The sequence below is a fragment of the Aythya ferina genome, assembly GCF_964211825.1.
Source record: "Aythya ferina genome assembly, chromosome: 4".
Lineage (NCBI taxonomy): Eukaryota > Metazoa > Chordata > Aves > Anseriformes > Anatidae > Aythya > Aythya ferina.
In genome coordinates, this window is record NC_140300.1 from 11,176,264 (window position 1) to 11,194,847 (window position 18,584).

General features: G+C 39.1%; 1 protein-coding gene across 18 annotated transcripts in view; it reads left to right on the forward strand.

Annotated features, from left to right (window-relative positions):
* ABLIM2 (actin binding LIM protein family member 2) overlaps nt 1-18,584 on the forward strand; it is a 147,666-nt gene that overhangs the window by 10,683 nt on the left and 118,399 nt on the right. The gene's annotated exons all lie outside the window — the stretch shown is intronic.

Sequence of the window (18,584 nt, forward strand, 5' to 3'; positions counted from 1 at the left end):
AGGAAAATGAACTCTTGTCACCTTCCACCAAGTTTTGAAAAATAAAATCTGGTCCTTAGGTTGTCCAACAGCTAAAGGAGGGAAAGAGAAAGGGAAGAATTAGACTTGCAAAAATAAATAAATAAATAACAAAGCCAGTTTCCTGCTGCTGATTCTGTGCACTGGGCAGCCTGGATATTCCCCTCCTTGAGCTTTGTTTCCATCTGGCTAGTATCCATGAGACTCCATTCCACAAAGAAATCAGGATTGCAACTGATGTCGCCCATCAGACATGGTTGTTCTTGTAAAATATTTAAATCAAACAGATGAAGATACAAAAAGCTAACCCTGGGTAACATTCTTATTTTTACGCAACACGCAAGGGCTGCATGTACTGGCACATGGGCTGCAGTCGTGCAGCCCCACCAAGGAATCTGCAGCCCAGAGCACGCTTGTCCCAGCAGACCCTTGCCAGCAGCTGCCACTGTCACTTGCCAGTTGTTTCAAGCTGTTTAAAGGTGACGTAACATGTCAGAGAGATAACATGCCACTCTTTGCTCTAGGGGCAGGGTTAAGCTAATATTTCCCTAGCACCGAAGGCCAATGTTGTAGATACATGTAGAAATAAGGCAAAGCCCCTGCTCTTCTCTCTGCCCATCACTGTTTCCCAGCTGGGTAGGGAAGCTGGGCACTGGGGTCAGTGGCCTGCTGTGTGCAGCAGTGAGAGCAGGGCGCAGACATCAAGGCAGGTCAGCAGTAAGAATGGAGAGAAGCCAGGGCTCTGCTGGAGGGTGTCAGATGGCTGAACATTTTTGTAGTCCAACTGAAATAAGAGCCAATTCCTGCAACTTCCATCAGTCACGGTCACATTAATACAATAGGTAATTTGGAAAATATTTTTGATTCAGACTGATAATGCCTCTAAGCTTTTGTATCCCTGGTAAGCTGAAAGCTTAGTTACTGGGGTGGAGATTATGGCAGTCCTGAGGGCTTGCACTGAGTCAGACTTGTTTACTGGGTAAATTTGTCATGATTCCAGAAGAGTATAACCACTGATACCACATATTTGTAGAGCAAAGAGCATCACATGAATAAGGAGAACCATTCAAATGAGACTAGGAATGCACAAGGTCACACCAGATGTTGTCCCCTGGAGACTGGTGCAGTACCAGCACAGCGTGGTTATAGAATCATGGAATGGTTTGGGTTGGAAGGGACCTTAAAGATCACCCAGTTCCAACCCCCCTGTCATAGTCAGTGACACCTCCCACAATACCAGATTGTTCATCCAGCCTTGGCCTTGAACATCTCCAGGGATGGGGCATCCACAGCTTCTCTGGGCACCCTGTTCCAGTGCCTCACCACCCTTATCCTGAAAAATTTCTTCCTTATATCCAATGAAGAACTGAAACTCACTTCAGCTTTCTGTGTTGTTTGAAGCCCGTTTATGTGCTTGGCCTTTGTTCCAGATGTGGCTCACAATGGTTATACCTTGACCTAACAGGTATCTGGGTCATTGCAGTCTAGTTGGTGAGGAGTCGTCATTTGACAACAACCAGTTGATTGGAATTGATGTAAAGCAAAACACAGACAAGTATTTCTTTGCTGGAAATCCCCAATACCATACAAATGATGGACTTCAACCGGACTTCAAACAACAGAAGTTTCAAAAGCTGTGTTTTGCAAGGTGTACTCAAAAGTTTGTTCAAATTTGTAGTCTAAGAAATTTCTTGAAGCTTATTTTCAGAGCTGTTCTCTCGAAGCCATAGATAAAACAACTGCCAGTCTTGAAGTCTACAGTCCCCGTAAGGAATAGCTGTCAAAATGTGCTGTGACAGAACATCAGAATAAGGTGCTGGCAAGTTAAAAGTATCTTATGCACTACCAGAGACTCTCAAGAAAGCATAAGTGCTAATGCTGGGGATGCTGACTTATCAAAGGAGTGCAGCTACATGCAAGAGGATTAATTTTACATGCTTTGAGCTAAGAAGGCTTCACAACCTCAGATGCAAATCCACAAATGAGTTAAATTTAGTACGCATTTTATTGTGCCTTTGTTTTGAAATGGATGCTGTTCTTGTTTACAGCTTGGCATTCTTCATTTGTAGTGCTTGTCATGTTTTTAAAGTTATTCTAAAATTGATTCTAAAATGGATGTTTTTGAGATTAATAACTTTCAAGACTAGATATGCTTTTTGTCACTTGTCCTATTGAAGCATAAGAAAGTATATAAATATAAAAACAAAACTCTTTTGATATAATTATTAAAAACTATCCCTTGTGTTAGACTTTAAAATTTCTAAAATCTTTTTATTTGAATCAACATTCTTGGAAAAGATTTTTCATGTTACTCACAGACCACTCCAAATATAGCTTTGGTCATCTTCCTTGAGCAGATATAGATCCTAAACTGTTTTCCCTTACAGTTGAACTCCCTAAATCCTTCATCTGTGAAGTACTGTGTTGCAAGTTATTAACTGGTTACTTTATTCTGGAAGTTTGCAGATGTTTATGTCATTTAATGCAAACAAATTATAGATAAAATACGTTAGGACATTAAATATTTAAATGTTTTTTTCAGATAATAGTTTTGTTTATTCAGCTTGCGGAACCTATACTGGAAGTTAGGAGCATGTTAAAAACCACAGGTATGATGCAAGAAAACAGAAGGTTTTGATTATTATTTAGAATAAAATCAATAAGCAAATAGGTATAGAATAAAATTATGGAAGATTGCTGTAGGTCACTGCACCAGTACGTTAACATACTAAACTATTTGGAGGACGACACATTTTCCACATCAGAATTAAACAAACAGCAGCTTAATGCATTAAGTCATTTTGGTAACATCTGCTCTATCAGTTGCCTACGGGCTGGAAAATTATGTATTGTGGCAAAAGCTGCACAGACAGATCCAGCAGCTCAGGATTTAATGCTCGAAGTGGTGAGGCCAGTTTTGGGTCCTTTGACTCCAGTCACACTGGTGAGATGCTTGCAGCCCCTTCATCCCACCTGGGCTTGCAGGAGATGTTCAGCATCAGGCATGTCCCTGCCGTCCTATTTTTCCTCCTGCCACAGCACTAGAATTGGTGAGTGGCTTTAATGGGCTGTTGCTGGTGTTTCTGCTGTGTACAGTTCTAGGCCACTAGCAATGAGGAATATAAATATAATGAGCTGTGGGAGGATTGTTCTTTTTTTTTTTTTTTTTTTCCCCATAATACTTCTCCAAGTTACTTTGCTCTTCCCAACACCCTAGGTAGGCATCATTAGGACAACACTCATGAGACTGTCAATCTTACTCCAAAGCAAGGTATTCTACTGTATCTCTAGGACTTTAAGTAGTTTTCTACAATTTCTTTAATAATTTTAGTATCATCAGTTTACCAGATAAACATGATATACGTAATCTTGTACCATACAAACAGAAGTGAAAACCTCATGCTTACCCCTGAGATGTAGCTATCAAGTAGGGCATGTACACATGCAGGGAAATTAGGGGAGAAATTGCGAGCAATAACATCTCTATATGAAAAGTAAAAGACAAGTTGGAGCATCTTTTTTTTTTTTTTTTTTTTTTTTTTTTTTGCCATTAGGAATTTGTATTGCTCATATGGGAATGGCATGAGGAGACTTAAAATGATAAAAAAGTTGCAACCTTCTTCTGCAACTAGAACAGTTACAAACAGATTATAATAATTAAAAATAAATAAATAAATCACAGAATGGTTTGGGTTAGAAAGGACCTTAAAGACCATTCAGTTCCAACCCCCTGCCATGGGCGGGGACACCTCCCACTAGACCAGGTTGCTCAAAGCCATATCTAGGCTGGCCTTGAACATTTCCAGGAATGGGATATCTATCACTCCTTTGGGCAACCTGTTACAGTGCCTCACCACCCTCTGAGTAAAGAATTTCTTCCTAACATCTAATCTAAATCTCCCCTCTTTTATTTTAAAGCCATTACTCCTTGTCCTACCACTACACCTCCTGACAAAGAGTCCCTCCCCAGCTTTCCAGTAGGCTCCTTTAGGTACTGGAGGGCTGCTAAGGTCTCCCCAGAGCCTTTTCTTCTCCAGACTGAACAACTCCAATTCCCTCAGCCTGTAGATTTCTGCATAATCACTAGTCTCACAGTGATGGCACTTAGTTTAAAACATCACGTGTTTCAAGGCTGTGATAAAACAGTGAGACTTAACAATGCTTCTTATATTGCAATCCCAAAGCTCCCAAAGTGGAAGAGTCAGCCAAATTTCAACAAGCAGTTAGATAAGCAGTGCTAATCACTTTGCCTAGCATTTGAACTGCAAGGGAGCTGTGCAGCATGCAGAGTCTTGATGCTGGATACATGTACAGTAATATCTGTGCCAAAGATTGTGCCCTGTAGAACATGTGGTTCACTGGGATCAGTGTTTACTGCTATAAAATTGCTATAACTTTTCTAATGTCTGGCCCTGCAAAGTGCAGTGTTAAATGTTTAATATTGTAAACCAGATTCATTTCTTTGTATGTATGGTATAAGCATAGATTTTAAAAGATGGCATTGCTCCTCCACTTAACTGTGACTTTTTGACGATGGCATTTCCAAGGTCATTGTGAGTAATATTTTATTTGTAGGATTGAAATGAAATTCCTCCTGAACTCTCTCTGGGTCTATCCTAGAGCCAGACACCTGCAAGTCTGAAGGCAAGAAGTATAAATGGAAATACATATTCATTGTGACTGACAGCACTATGGGATAAGAAATTCATTTTGACATTTATATCTTAAAACAACAACAACAGAAGAAAAATAAATGTCATTCATTTAGTCACTTATATGACTGCCTAAAAGTAGATTCTGTTCTAATAGAATCCAGTGGTCTAAAACTACAAGTTCAGATGAGAAATGTTGACCCCCTGCCAGGATATCCCAAATTCCTTATGGCAGATCTGGAGAGAAAAGTTTGGCTTTACTACTTGTGTTGTGTAGTATAACATTATGATGGAAGATGGCCTTGTAAAAATCTAGATGGAAAAAGATTCTGCAAGTTAAAGGTGTTCAGCAGCACCGAATGCCACGCCGCTTTTTCCGTAGATCCTGAATATGAATTTGGGAGCCTAATTGTTATCACCTTGCTGCAAAGAGTCCTCATGCATTTATGGTGATGTTCATGCTAGAGAGTGATTTTAGACAGGTCTGTTTTGCTGTCAGGTCAGGGTTTCGTGCAGAGTCCTGCCCCGGCACAAAGAGGAACACGTCCATGGGCAGCTGGGGTCTGGGTGTATGAGGAGGGGCTGTGAGGAGGCTCCAAGGGGAGGCTCCAAGGGGAGGCTGAGGAGGCTCCAAGGGGAGGCTGAGAGGATGTTTACATCGTTGTCTTCGACTTCCACCTGGTGGACTGAAAAGATGGTGGAACTTCTGTTTCTGAGATCTGCTTCTCAGAGATGCATGGCAAAAGAACAAGAGTCAGCAGTGCAGCATTGGAATTTCTGATTAGATATAAGGGGGGAAAAAATCCCAGGGGAGGTGGAAAAGCTCTGGAGCAGGTTTTTCAGGGAAGTGGTGTCCTTCCATCCTTCTGTCAGATCAGAACCAGACAAGGCCCTGGGAACCTGACTGAGAGGGATCCATGCTGAGGGGTAAGCAGGACTCAATGACCTCCAGAGGTGCCTCCCAACCTACATTATTCTGTGGTTCTAAATGTAGTGTGTGGGTGTGCTAAACTTGACTTCAGTGTGATTAAATTTTTATTTAAAGCTAGAGCTGAAGAGTAAGTTAATGCTTCTGGGACTCTCATGCAGTGCTTCCAAAAATAAAAGAAAAACTTTCAATGGAAACTTAAGTTCTTCTTTAGCGTAATGGTATCTCAGCTAAGAGTTATGTGTCTGTTTTATAACTGTAGCCATGTGTCAGAGTGTGTGTGATGCACTTTATAAAGGGTCAGATTTAATTCTCCAGGTCATAAACTGAACAGCTAAATGTATTCAAGACTTAACTTGCCCATTCTGCAACAGATAATTAAAAGATCTAATCTCTTACACAGCTGACCTGAGAATAAAAACAATACATTTCAAATATTCTGTAGATTTTCTGCATAATAGAATGCGCAGCTTTTAATTTTTAATTTAGTATGCCATTACTACAGCTAGGCCAATTTTAAGATAGTGTATTGATTTTAAAGTTGAATCTTGAGATCATTATTTTCTTGTGCACTGAATGGAAAGCATATTGTGAATTCGTGAATATCTATTGAGGAGAGGTAGAAACTCATTAATATAAAACCATCTGTAAAATGATTGTAAAATATATTGTAGACAAGGAGCTGTTTTAAAGATGAGACCAAAATCAGTTTTAAAAGAGCAATATTTATTTTATTATATTTTCCATCTATGGCCATGCTTCATCATGCAGCTAATAAATGGATTGATGCATAACTGAATTTAGGATTAGCATATAGTCATTAAAGTCATTGAGGAGATATGAATGTTTAAAAGGGTTTGTATTGTTTTTAAGTAAAATAATTAAATCTTTCTGTGTAAGTAGAAGAATGCATTTTAAAGGAGTCGTTATAATTCTGCCTCTGTGCAAATGTACAAAAACATAATCTCACTGCTTTAAAAAGAAACATAGACTATGAATGAAAAATAGTCAACTTCAGCTTGATTAGAATTATTTTCTGTCTTTTAAATTTCTAATAATTTTCTAAATTTCTAAAAATTTCTAATAATTGTTATCAGACCATATGAGGAAATGATAAATACACAGCAGTGTCAGCCTGCCAGAGGATCCCTGGGGGGCTGCTATCACACCGCTGTAGTGAAGGGCACGGCACATTGGTCACATGTCTAGAGAGCAAAGAAAGGATTTGGAGTCATTTTCCTGTATCCTTCCCCTTCACTAAGTGGAACTCACAACTGAAATCAGCTCAATTAATTGGCAACTAAGTGTTGATTACATCAGTATAGGGATAATCAAGCTAGAACTGATTGCATGACTTAGGTGGTGGATTTGACCTGCAACTGCAAAGAAAGCAAAGTGGGAGCTTAAAAGAAGCCATTTGTAAAGCAGAACAGAAAATATTCTTGAATACAGGTGCAGGGATTAGGCTACTTTCTCTTGAATGCCATACTGAATGGCATATTTACTAATAAAAATATAATTGTTACTATATTTATAGAAAACTTCCAATACAGCATCTTGACCAAGACTGTTTTATCAAAAACTCGAAGGATTGTAAAGTGATAGATGTCAATTCTCAAATGATACCATTTGAGGAAAAAAAATAGGAGCAATACTGTAAGCTAGCATTTAGGGCGCTTTTTATTCTTTTGGTTAGGAAGAAGAATTGACAATGGATGCATGTATTCCTTGGAAAAAAAAAATAATAAGAAAATAATGTGAAAAAAAGACCATTTTTGTTGAGAATGGCAGGGCCAAAAAACAGGAGGCAATCTCCTCAGTCAGAAATGCTGCTTTCAGGTATTTCCCCACTGCAGAGTACCTGTGGCTCTTCTGTTCCCAGGGAGATGAGTAATTTTGAGTAATTCTTTTTTTTTTTTTTTTTTTTCTTTTCTTTTTTTTTTTTTTTTTTTTTTTCCTTATGGGCAATGCCTGTGTTTGCATGAATTTACCAGGTACTTATATGTAGAGGTTTCCTATTGTTTTACAAACCTTACTCTAAAAAGGACAACTTTCCTTTTCACTGAAAAATCATTCTTTTCCATTTATCTGTAAAGTTTTCTTAAGAGTCTATGTTAAAGAGACAGTTTACAAATGTATTTAATATATCCTGAACTTGCACAGTCAGGATCTGGAAATAAGAATCTGTAGCATTTGGGAAATATTTATTCAGAAAGAGTTCCTTTTTTTCCCCGTTGCCTAATTTTAAAGTTAAGAGGTTAAAGATGTTTCGTGTTTGTTACACAATGGTACATATTGTTAATTCTCATCCAAGAGCGATGCTTAAACCGTTATAATAATATAATATAATATAATTTTGAATAAAATACATTTGCATGTTGTAACGTGTTGCACAGTGGTCTCCGTGTGGAAATTGCTAATTTTTTTTCTGATTAAACTTGCATTGTTCTTGGCAGTATTATTTGAGCAAACAAAAGCTGGCATAATATAGAGATAAAAAGTAATTATGAACTTGCCTCTGAAGAGTTGATAGTTTGACCTGCCAAACCCATCAAGATAGGTATCCATGAATATATATCCATGAATGAAATACGCAGGAGTATTTCAGCTGACTTCAATACAACTGAAATATTGCACTAATATTTTTCATATTCATTGATGCTCATGGTAGTATGCACTCTGTTAGTATGAACATCCAAAAATATGAAAGACAATTAATGAATTCATATTTGCAGAGGAAAAACAAAGAAAGAAACCAGAAAAAGTCTCAGCCAATAACTAGGATAATTAATGATTAAAAGTTCATAATTATCAAGGGGTACTCAAAGGAGAAAAATAGCACAAAAAGGAAGAAAATGGTGCAGTGCATTGGTGAAGTAATGGATTGACAACATTGTACTGAGGTGTTATCAGCCTCCAGAAACAATGATATTTGTTTAAAGTAATTATATACATATATATATATATATATATATATATATATTAATGACTTTAATGACTTTCCTAATTCTTGGATGCTTGGAGGTAGGTGAGATGATGTCCATCCCATCAGACAAGGGAAGACAGAAATTTGACCTTATTTGTCTATTTGTATAAAGCTTGTGTTTTTGCAGAGTGAAAAGCTGAAAACTCATTCCTTTAATGACTGCAATTGCAGTTTGAAATGTTACTCTTCCTCACAGTGCTTTGAATATATAAAACTGTCTAAAAACATTGTCATTATGAAACCAGTGGCACAATCCATAGCGTTAAAGCCTCTGCCTTCGTTTGTCAGTGCGGTGTTAGGTGGTGAAACTGTGACATGATGTGGGTCATTAAGCTGTATGGCTTGGGGCTTAAGTGCATGTCATTCCCTTCTTCCAGACTGAAATTCAGACCGTGCTTTTCAACTCAGTGCAGGAAGAAATTGAGATAGCACTGGAATTTCCAACTCTGAGACAGAAAGGTATTACTAGTTGAGTAGCTTAAAGAGATGGGACTGATATGTGACTGACAGTATGAAAGATGTTGTTAGAATGACTGAGTCTTCAAGTTATCTCAAATTAAGGGCTTCTGCAAGTTATGATGGCTAATTTAGGGATTTGTGCTTTTGGCACCTTATATGTCACTGGCTGGGGTGAGTGAGGTGGTTAATGAGCAGACAGGTACTTCCAGAAAATGTCTCATTTTGCACAGCAGCAATGACAGTTGTAGCTAAATTTATTAGAAAAGTAAGGATTGGATTGGATTAAGGAATTGCTCCTAGTTCTTTGCTTATTTAACATGTTAGGCATCACTGTGTCTCTTTTTTTTTTTTTTTTTTTTTTTTTTTTTTTTTTTTTTTTTCCTAGTTCTTTTAATTGTATTGCTGAGATAATTCAATCACATCCTATCATTTTTCATACCCTGAGGACCTCATCAGTCTTTTCACAGTGTTGGATATCACGCTTTGAATATGAAATTGATATTGGCTTCTTCTAGCTTGATCAGATTAACTTTATGTTTTTCTTAGGTAGCTTACTTAGTGCTGTGTTCATATCCATGCTTTAAGGAAGTACTCAGAAAAGCAAAATAACTTTTTGAACTTCAGGCCTGTTTCTAGAGAGTTGCTGTTAAAACACAGAGGTTTTGAAATACAGATACTGATAGTGTTCAGCAGTGCAGAAAAACTAGTCATACTGGCGCAAATGTTTATTTCATTCATTACAAAGCAGAATTGTCTTTTTTATTCAGTGGGAGCAGGGCTGTCACTCTAAATGATAGAGAGGACTGGGATGCCATAGAATTGGTATTTACCCTCTGAGTCATCACTTACTTTATGACTGTTTGGACTGGGAGGAGAATTATCTTTGCTTATATTCTGTTTCTGAAATAAACACTAGAAATGTACTGTGGTAGCATGGATTGCTTGCTTTTTCTGTGTAGTATATTAAACTGAAGTTGGACTGCTCTCTTATTAAAACCATTATTTTTCTGTGATACTGGGGGAGTAGAGCAGGGCTGGATTGTGCCTGATGCTTCTTTGGCATGTGGTCCACAATGGGGAAGAGGAAAAAGAGCTCCTGTGTTTTGCAGTCCTGCAAGACAATAAGGCAGGCTAGCCTCCTCCTGCTCCCCTGGCTCCCATGGTCCACCAGGCTTAGCCAAGCATCATTTATCCAACTTCTACAAAATACCAGTTGGCCAAACATCAAGCAACAGTGTCACAGACTGGCAGTGGCAAGGAAAGCCAGACAGACTGAGTCTCATTTTAGCAGGCTATAGGTCAAGGAATAGCTACTTGCATCCCATATAATCATCATCTTAGTATGTTGTCATTAAAGACCAGAATCTGTGGGATTATTGGCAATTGGAGCAGACTGCAGGCAGATCAAGCTCCACAGTTCCTTCCCATCGGTGTGACCTACATCTGCCAGGAGCTGCAGCCGGTGGAATGGGTGGTGGGGCATCGGCCTCTGCTTGGCAAAAACTCTTGGCTTAGGGATGGAAAGAAGGGGGTCTCTCGAGGCAGAGGAAAATAAAGGTTTTTCCTAATGCTCTTGGAAAAACAGCTGGTCAAGGCCAGGCCTTGGCTACAGTCTTAGGTTCCTCATATTTGTTGCCTGCAATGAGAGGATTTACCAGATTCAGTCACAGTGAAACTAATGGCGTATTTAGATTAAGAAAGTTCCTTAAAATTCTTTAAAGTATTTTCCTCTGGTTACTTTTATTTTGAATTGAAAAATGCTCTTCGGTGCTGTCCTCCAACCATAACTTACAGTTTTCCCCTTGGTGAACTGAAATCAGTTTCTGAATCCCACTTTTCATCACACAGGGCTGCATTTTTTCCTTCTTTTCCAGCCCTCTGGACACTCTGACACAGACAGAACCCGGTGGTGCACAGCCTCACCCTGCCCCGGGGCTGGAACCAGGCTGCAGCACCAAGTTCATGCTCCTCTTCAAAACACAGGCCTCTGTGCAGAGCAACCTGGGCACAGGGGCTGGAAGAGGCATAGAGGCTCCAGCATCTCCTGCCCACACACTGCATACATCTTGCTGTTGTTCCCCTGAAATGGGGAACGTAATTTTTCCAGGTTTCAACCCTATTAAAATTAGAGGACTCTTCTGGCACAGGATTTGGTATAGCATTTTCATCTGTCCTTCAATGAGTTGCATTTCTGTATATTACCTGGAAAAAGTGCTGTGCAATACCTTTCCAACAAATAGACACTTTTTTTTTAGGTGATATTTCTTTTTCCCCTTCTTTCCATGACAGGTTTGTATAAAGCTCCTTACCAAAATACATGTATTTGGTTTTACATGAATCCACTAACAGTATAAGCTGGCATGTTGCAAAGTAAGCAAACCAAAAACTCTATCTTGTGTGCTCAAAGACTGTTGTAAGCAGCTAAAAAAAGTGTCTGGAGGCAGTAAAAATGTTGGTTGCAGAGCTGTGCAAGAAGTAGCACAGTGGCTCTAGGCTCAGGGGTTGTGTTTGTGTGAATGTAACACGTTTCTCTTATGGATGCAGTTTTGGAAGAGAAGCAATTACAGAAATTGTATAGCCCAAATGTGAAAATAGAGACAGTGTGCTGATGTATCTCTTGGGGATGAAGCACAATTTAACTCATATATAAGTGAATCGAAGAGGTTTCATGCTGTGACCAGAGGCTGTGACAACTTCACCAATGTTAACTAATTTGCACCTGTTTAAAGTGGTGTGACTTTAGCTCCAACACTTCAGTAATGTCAATACCTATATATATTTGAAGTAACTGTATGATTGCAATAAAACAGTGGTTAATCCCATCTTAATGCCAAATTAAGCATAGTGAATAAAGCCAGGAGGAGTTCAGTTTTATATTGCAGCATGAATTATTCAAGACATTTTTATATTCAACAGAATAATACATAAAAAAGAAAGAACCTTTGAAAAGGTCCTTAAATTATTGTTTGTAATCCTTTTAGAAACTCCATTTCATATAACATTAATGGAAAGTGAGTACCTTATAGAGTAATCAATGGTTGAGGGTAAATCATTGTGGCTTAACTAGCAAGATAAATTACTGGGTTTTATGTTATTTTATTTTGCTTTGGCTTTTTGGTGTTGCTATAACAAGTAGGCATGGCTGTTGTTACTCTGTTTGTACCAGGGAATGGAAAGAGAAATGAGCCATGGAAATTTGTTCTAAACTGTTTTTTCCTGGTTCCAAACACTTGCTCATTTCCTAGCCAGGGAATTTTCTTGTTCAAATCCTCTGCTCAACAACACAGCTGAGAGCAAATATCACCGTGAAAATGAGGTGGGAGGATGCTGAGCAGGGCCATAGTCTGGTCAGTACTGCCAACCGGAGGGTGGAAACCAGCAACAAAACAGCAGGTTCTGATCTACAGCATCTTCTCTATGGTTTGATATCCTAAAGATGGGAAAGAGTATGGCTCCAATAACCAGTGGAGGTACTGGAAGTGACCATGGGGCAGCCGGGGAGCTGCAGAGCAGATGCAGTTCCAGCACCTCCTTTACTGCCCATCAGCTGCAGCCTGTGTGGGGCTTAATCTGTCTAACAACACCTGCCTTCAGCAGAACACTTATATCAACAACCCTTTACGTTATCTCAAGGTTACACATATTTAGTAGTTTCACAGCTTTCTGTGAGCTTCCTCTTATGATAAATCAGCATGTAATTTTAAAGTGTTTTGAGCATTTATCTCAGGTTCACGCTGATACACTGGTAATGAGTCCAGGGTTTTTTAATTGATTCTTTAAAAAAGAGGCAGCTATTAATTTTGGAACTACTTATTCTGGCACCGAACAATAAAGAATATCAATAAATTTAAAGCACTCCAAGAAAAAAAATCTTTTTGCTTTGTTTCTTGGTATTAAAGTCAGCTCAGAGGTGATTTCCTTTCAAATGCTGCTGATGAGACATTGTAACCTTAGGCGAATAGGGAAAACGCTGAACTTTCTCGTAGTGATAAGTAAAATGCTGAGATCAAAACTCAGTTGAACTGAGATGAGAAATTAATGCTGTTTAAAGTCTTTCAGCTGAATCAATAGCAGTTTCACTGGTGGGCATCATTGGGAGCAGGGTAAAGTCCAACAGTATTAGATTTCCAGTGATGACTTATTTTTTATCTTTGCTTTCTAAACAACAACCCATACTGTTGGCAAATTCCTCAGTGACCATCAACCAAAATTAATGTATTCAAGCAGGCTTTGGATCTGCCCTGCTGTTTTGCAGCTACATTGTTTTATAGAAGATGGGATTTGGAAAGCAGGCAGAAAATTGTTTCCTGGCTTGGTCACTGTGGGTTTAAAGTGCTAGGAGTTGGGTGTACATGCAGGGGACAAGGAGAGCAGTCAACCTATACTATTATTTGATGGTCCTATACAACAGACAGCTTATGTCTGCAAAATTATGGAAATGGCTGTGTAACTTTCCTGAAGAGAGCAAAGCAATGAAGACCCTTTAAGTCTATGTAATTACTTAGCTAATGGTTCGGTTTATTCTCTATTTAAGCACTGGAAATTTCCATTGATTAAAAATCCAGACAATGTAAATGGTATTTTTGTGTGTAAAACAATGATAAAATAACATTTAGTGATCTCTTTCTCCCTTTGTATGCATGTGAAACATAAGCCCACACAGAAAATCCAACCTTAAAAACCTGCTGTATGCATTCATTTACTCCCAGAAGAAATACCCCCAAATGATCCTGGCATATTCACAGGGCCTGTCATCTTTCTTGCACTGTTCACAATCCTCTAAATGTCACAATTCCGTGTAGTATAGTTCCTGCTGTATTAAAGGATATAAATTAGCTCTTCTAACTTCCAAGCCTTCTAGGGAGAATTTTGGTCATGTTGACTGCCATTTATTGTCTCATCTGCTGCTGCTGTTTCCCTCCCATAAAGTGCTGAGCTTGGATTCAGGGTTTTATCTTGACAGTTCTTGTTACAGTACCATTTTATTGCTGCCGGGATACCTTCCCTTAACACAACACATCCCATTCTCCTGATTGTGTTCCTCATTTAATACCAGCTATTCAGCAGAGGGTTTAAGTTTCCCTCCCTCTCTCTCTAATCCTCCCTCTCATTAGTCCCTTGTAGTGCCTGACCTTTTAGTAACGAATACCTTTTGTTCATTCTTTGCCTTACCCATATTACATGGTGGTTCTTCTGCTCTAAATAGCACGTCAGTCTATGACCTCTACTTAAGCATGTCTTGTCTTTTCTGACATCTGCTCCGTTTTCACTGGCCATCTCTATCAGTTTCGCAAGGTCAGCAAATTCCCTGTGCTTCAGGTCTATTTGTAAGATGTGAGGTACGTGGTGGCATCTCTGTGGCTTTCACTGTCACTTTGCTGCTAACCAGAGCGTATCCATTTACCCTCTGACCTGTGTCACTTAGCAAACCACTTTCTGGATGTGCTGGCATGCCGTGACCTCATTATGAGACAGGGATATTTTTTTTCCTCCAGTTCTCTTAAGAATTTTCTTGCACCTCTTTGTATAGTATTTTTGCTGTTATGAAAGCTTCGCTAAAGGCTGTATATTTGACCTCTGTGCACCATTTTGTATGTATTAGTATGTTTTTTCCAGATAAATCTGGAGGCTGGTGCTTATGTTGTAGTCGGGACAGTAAAAGGGGACATCACGTGCTTCAGTCTGATCTAGGTCTGCTGTAGGGGGACCCATGTGAGAAAGAAGCCGGCAGTGGGAGAAGCTGTGGTCTCATTCATTCAATGGGCTGGCCAGCAGACAAGGGCTGTCATCACCAGTTTCAGGGCTGAAGGAAGCTCTTTATTCCCAAGAGATAGCAGGGAGCAGGAAGGGACTCATGACCCAGTTACCTCTGGAGCAAGCACAGCTACGTGCAATTCTATATGCAAAGCTCAGAGTGAATTCTCAGCCTTATTTCACATTTGAATATTTTCTGCTTTATAAATATGCAGCATTTTCAGTATCTTATAATTCAATGCCTTGCACTACAAGAAACCACAAATTGCTCTTTTCTCAGACTTGCTCGTGTGTGTGTTTCAGTTAGACACATCCATGTATATTTCATTACTGTGCAGATGTTTTCTCTCACTTGAGGATGGAAGTGTTTGATAGTCAGAAGAGAAGTTAGAATTTGGGCTACTTCTGCACAGGACAGATTTGTCAGGGTATATCTGGTCCCAGTGGATGCAGTTGGGTGGTGCTGCAAGTCCATTTCCAGCAGGAATGGGAGCTGTGCTTGGTAACACCAAGAAAGAATGGGCAGAAAGTCAAAGGTTATAGGTTTAGTTGTGGATGTACCGTTTATCCTACTTTATGTTGTTAAACCTTTACCCTTTTTTGTTTGTTTTCACTTCCACCATATGTTTGTCGTCTTTGTTTAGATCATAAGTGCTTGAGGGCAAGGATCATTTGGCAGTAGTGCCAACTTTGAACACAACCACTACAGATTACTTCAACTAACAGATGATGATAATTAAAAGGAAATCTGTTTCATTATTTTTGTCCTAGTGATCAAGCATTGCCAAAATCTCTGTATTTATATACAGGGATGTATTCACTTTTATTGCTTGCTTGTTTGTTTGTGATCATTCTGTCCTCAATGGAAAATCCAAATAAATGCTATCCCAAGTAGCACTGCAGCCACTTTTTGTGACCTAGGAGGAAAAATAATTTAAAGCATGCTGTGAACAATCTGTGAAATATTTCTTGTATTTTCCAGTGTACTCAAAGTAAAATTCATCAATTACAGGTTGTGTATAAAAAGTAATTCTTTTTAATATCTAGTGAGAGTGAGCTCTGTAATTTCCATGTGCTGTTAAAATCATATACACTGTTGGTTAGAAACTTAGTAAGAGGCAAATAGTTCATGGACATGCGGACCTCAAACAGCATGGGAATTGCTGTGTGCAAGCAGGCATGTGTATGTTGTATATTGCAAAATTCCTGAATCTCAGCTGTTATGTTAGCTCTGATTTTTTTCTTTAAATTCTCAATTAGATAAAAGTTTTGTTTTGTTTTTTATAGTGAAGAACCACTGCATTTTTCCATATTTAGTAAAATAAATATTTTTGTTTTATAAAGTAAATATTTTTTCTAAACATTTTCTAAGACAGGCTATGGAAAAAAAAAAAAGCTCAAATGGGTCTAGAAAGGTGCTCTGATCATGGGAGAATGGGAGCAGTGTTAGATTGTATACTCTCTCCATACTATTGCCACTCACTTGTAGTGGGAAGAGTGAAATGAATATAGAAAAAAGTGAATTAATCAGGAATAGATCTGAAATCTTTTTTTTTTTTTTTTTTTTAATAATAATAATAAAAAAAAGCCATTTAAAACCAATGGCACCATCAGCTCTAGAGAGTTTGCAGCTTGCTAATCTATTTCAGCGTGGCCTGAATTTGTTGCTAAGCTGTCTGGCTGCCATCAGCAGAGGCATTGACCTCAGTGATGTAACCTTGGTTAAACAAAACCCAAAGCAGAAAGATGGTGAGGGATGCTGTGAGGGCAGTGCCCTGGCTACCAGAACTTGAAGTTTCAAGAAGAGCCAAGGGCCTCATCTTTTTCTATAACAAGGGTGGAGTATTATTACTGCCATTACTATAGAGGAGTTACAGGTGTTTGGCTTGCATTGAGTTGAGAAATAGGTTTAAACCTGTAATGTTTTATGGCTCATTTGCAGCAGGAGTGTCAGCAGTCGGTATGTGAGCTGTGCTGCTTGTGCTGCCATCAGTTATCTTTTGCCATTGCCTCATCTTGTCAGTAAACCACAATGAATGAGGGGCAATAGTCTGCTAGTTTGTGTCCATCAAGCCAAGTGCTGGAGTTTCACTGTAACACTATCAAAAACCTCTCAGCTATTCATCTATGAGTTTTCCTCTGCTGTAGCCAAGTCGCGAGACCGTAGGGGAGGCTCAAAGCTTACAAGCGGAATTGTAAATACAAATTAGAACAGTATTCGACTGTGTCATGATTGTCAAAATATAGATGATATAGCATTTAGTCTTGAAAAGGAAATGGTCTGGGAAGTGGAGGGAAAGGCTGTATTAGAAGGAAAGCTCTTTGACGTTTCCTGCCTATTCATTTACCTTTCTTCTGAGTGGTGCTATTTAGCAAAGTGCTTCCTGCCTCTCTGCCAAGCTGAAGCAGCCTCTGGGAAGAACTACAGAGGCCAAATCCTGCCAGTGTCTGGAGTGCTCAGCCAGGACATCTGGTGGGGATCCAAAAGACTGCGGGGAATGATCTGGCCAAGCACAGACAGCACAAAAGTATTGAATGAAAAAAGTACTGTCATAAGGTTTTAATGCCAAAAGTCAGCTCCTGTAAGATAGGGCATATATAATACTGTTAAAAGTGAATTCATGGCTTTAAACTTACTTGATTTCAGATATCACACCTTGTGTCTGCAGCTTGTGGTGCATGTGAGCTTATGGTTTCAGTGTGCAGAATTTGGGCTCAGGAGCTGCGATCTTAAAGCTTGCTGTCTGAGTCTCAGGCTGCAACTGCCAGGGGCTCTGTAAAGTTATGGACCATGTCAGGCATGGCCCAGGGACACCACAGGGATCTCTGAAGTCCAAGCTCCTCAACTGTCCTTATAGACAAGCTTCTTCCATTCCCCATAGTCAGTACTTGACAAACAAAACAATGTTTTATTTCATATCTGCTGTAAAGATATTTTGTGTAAGTAATAAACTAAAGGGCAACATTCTGCAAAAGTGGTGGAGTTACTACTAAGTGCTGGAGTTACTACTAATTTCTGCGTTAGTTGATAGTCAAGTCTGTAAGATCAAAAACAGTCAGCTGATTCTGGCTTATCATCATGAAATATTTTCAAATTTGATCATAATTGCATCTCGATGCTTATGACGCTTTGATGCTTTTGGTTTTTTTGGGGGAAAAAAAAGCCTCCACCTACCTCTTTCTATGTAGTGTTTATAACAATCCATCCGTAGTGAGCTAGTAAGAACCTAGAGAAATTTGTAAGAGCTTCACTGAGCCTTCTTTAAATTTCCATCTTATTCTGCACAAATAAGCTTTAAATGATAGCTTTATTTTTTGATGGAAATTGGAAGGAATTGAACTTTCTCTGAAAAGATTCAGCATCAACTATAGATGTTGATGGAGAATCACCCTTAAACGTGCCTGCAGCTAAGATCAGTTCAATAGATTTTAATATGATTTGGTGCAAAATATTCTTCAATCTGCATGGCACTGTGAACTTGCTGTAACTCTTGTGCACACTGCTGCATAATATGTGTTGCTTTCCCAGCCCTCCCACAGCAGCATCAGACACTGAGGAGATATTTTCACAGTTACACCCCTGACCAGTTTCTGTTTGTTGAAAGAGAGAAGAAACTGTTTCTTAGCAGCTTTGTAACCAAGCAGGCAATGACAGGATAGAGGATGGTGAACAAGGGAGGAGGGGAGAGTGTTTTGGTGGCTTCAGAGGCTGCAGGAAAAAATAAAATCTTCATGTTAAAGGCAGATGCAGTCCTATTCCTGTCCCAGCACTTTAGCTCAGGTTTAG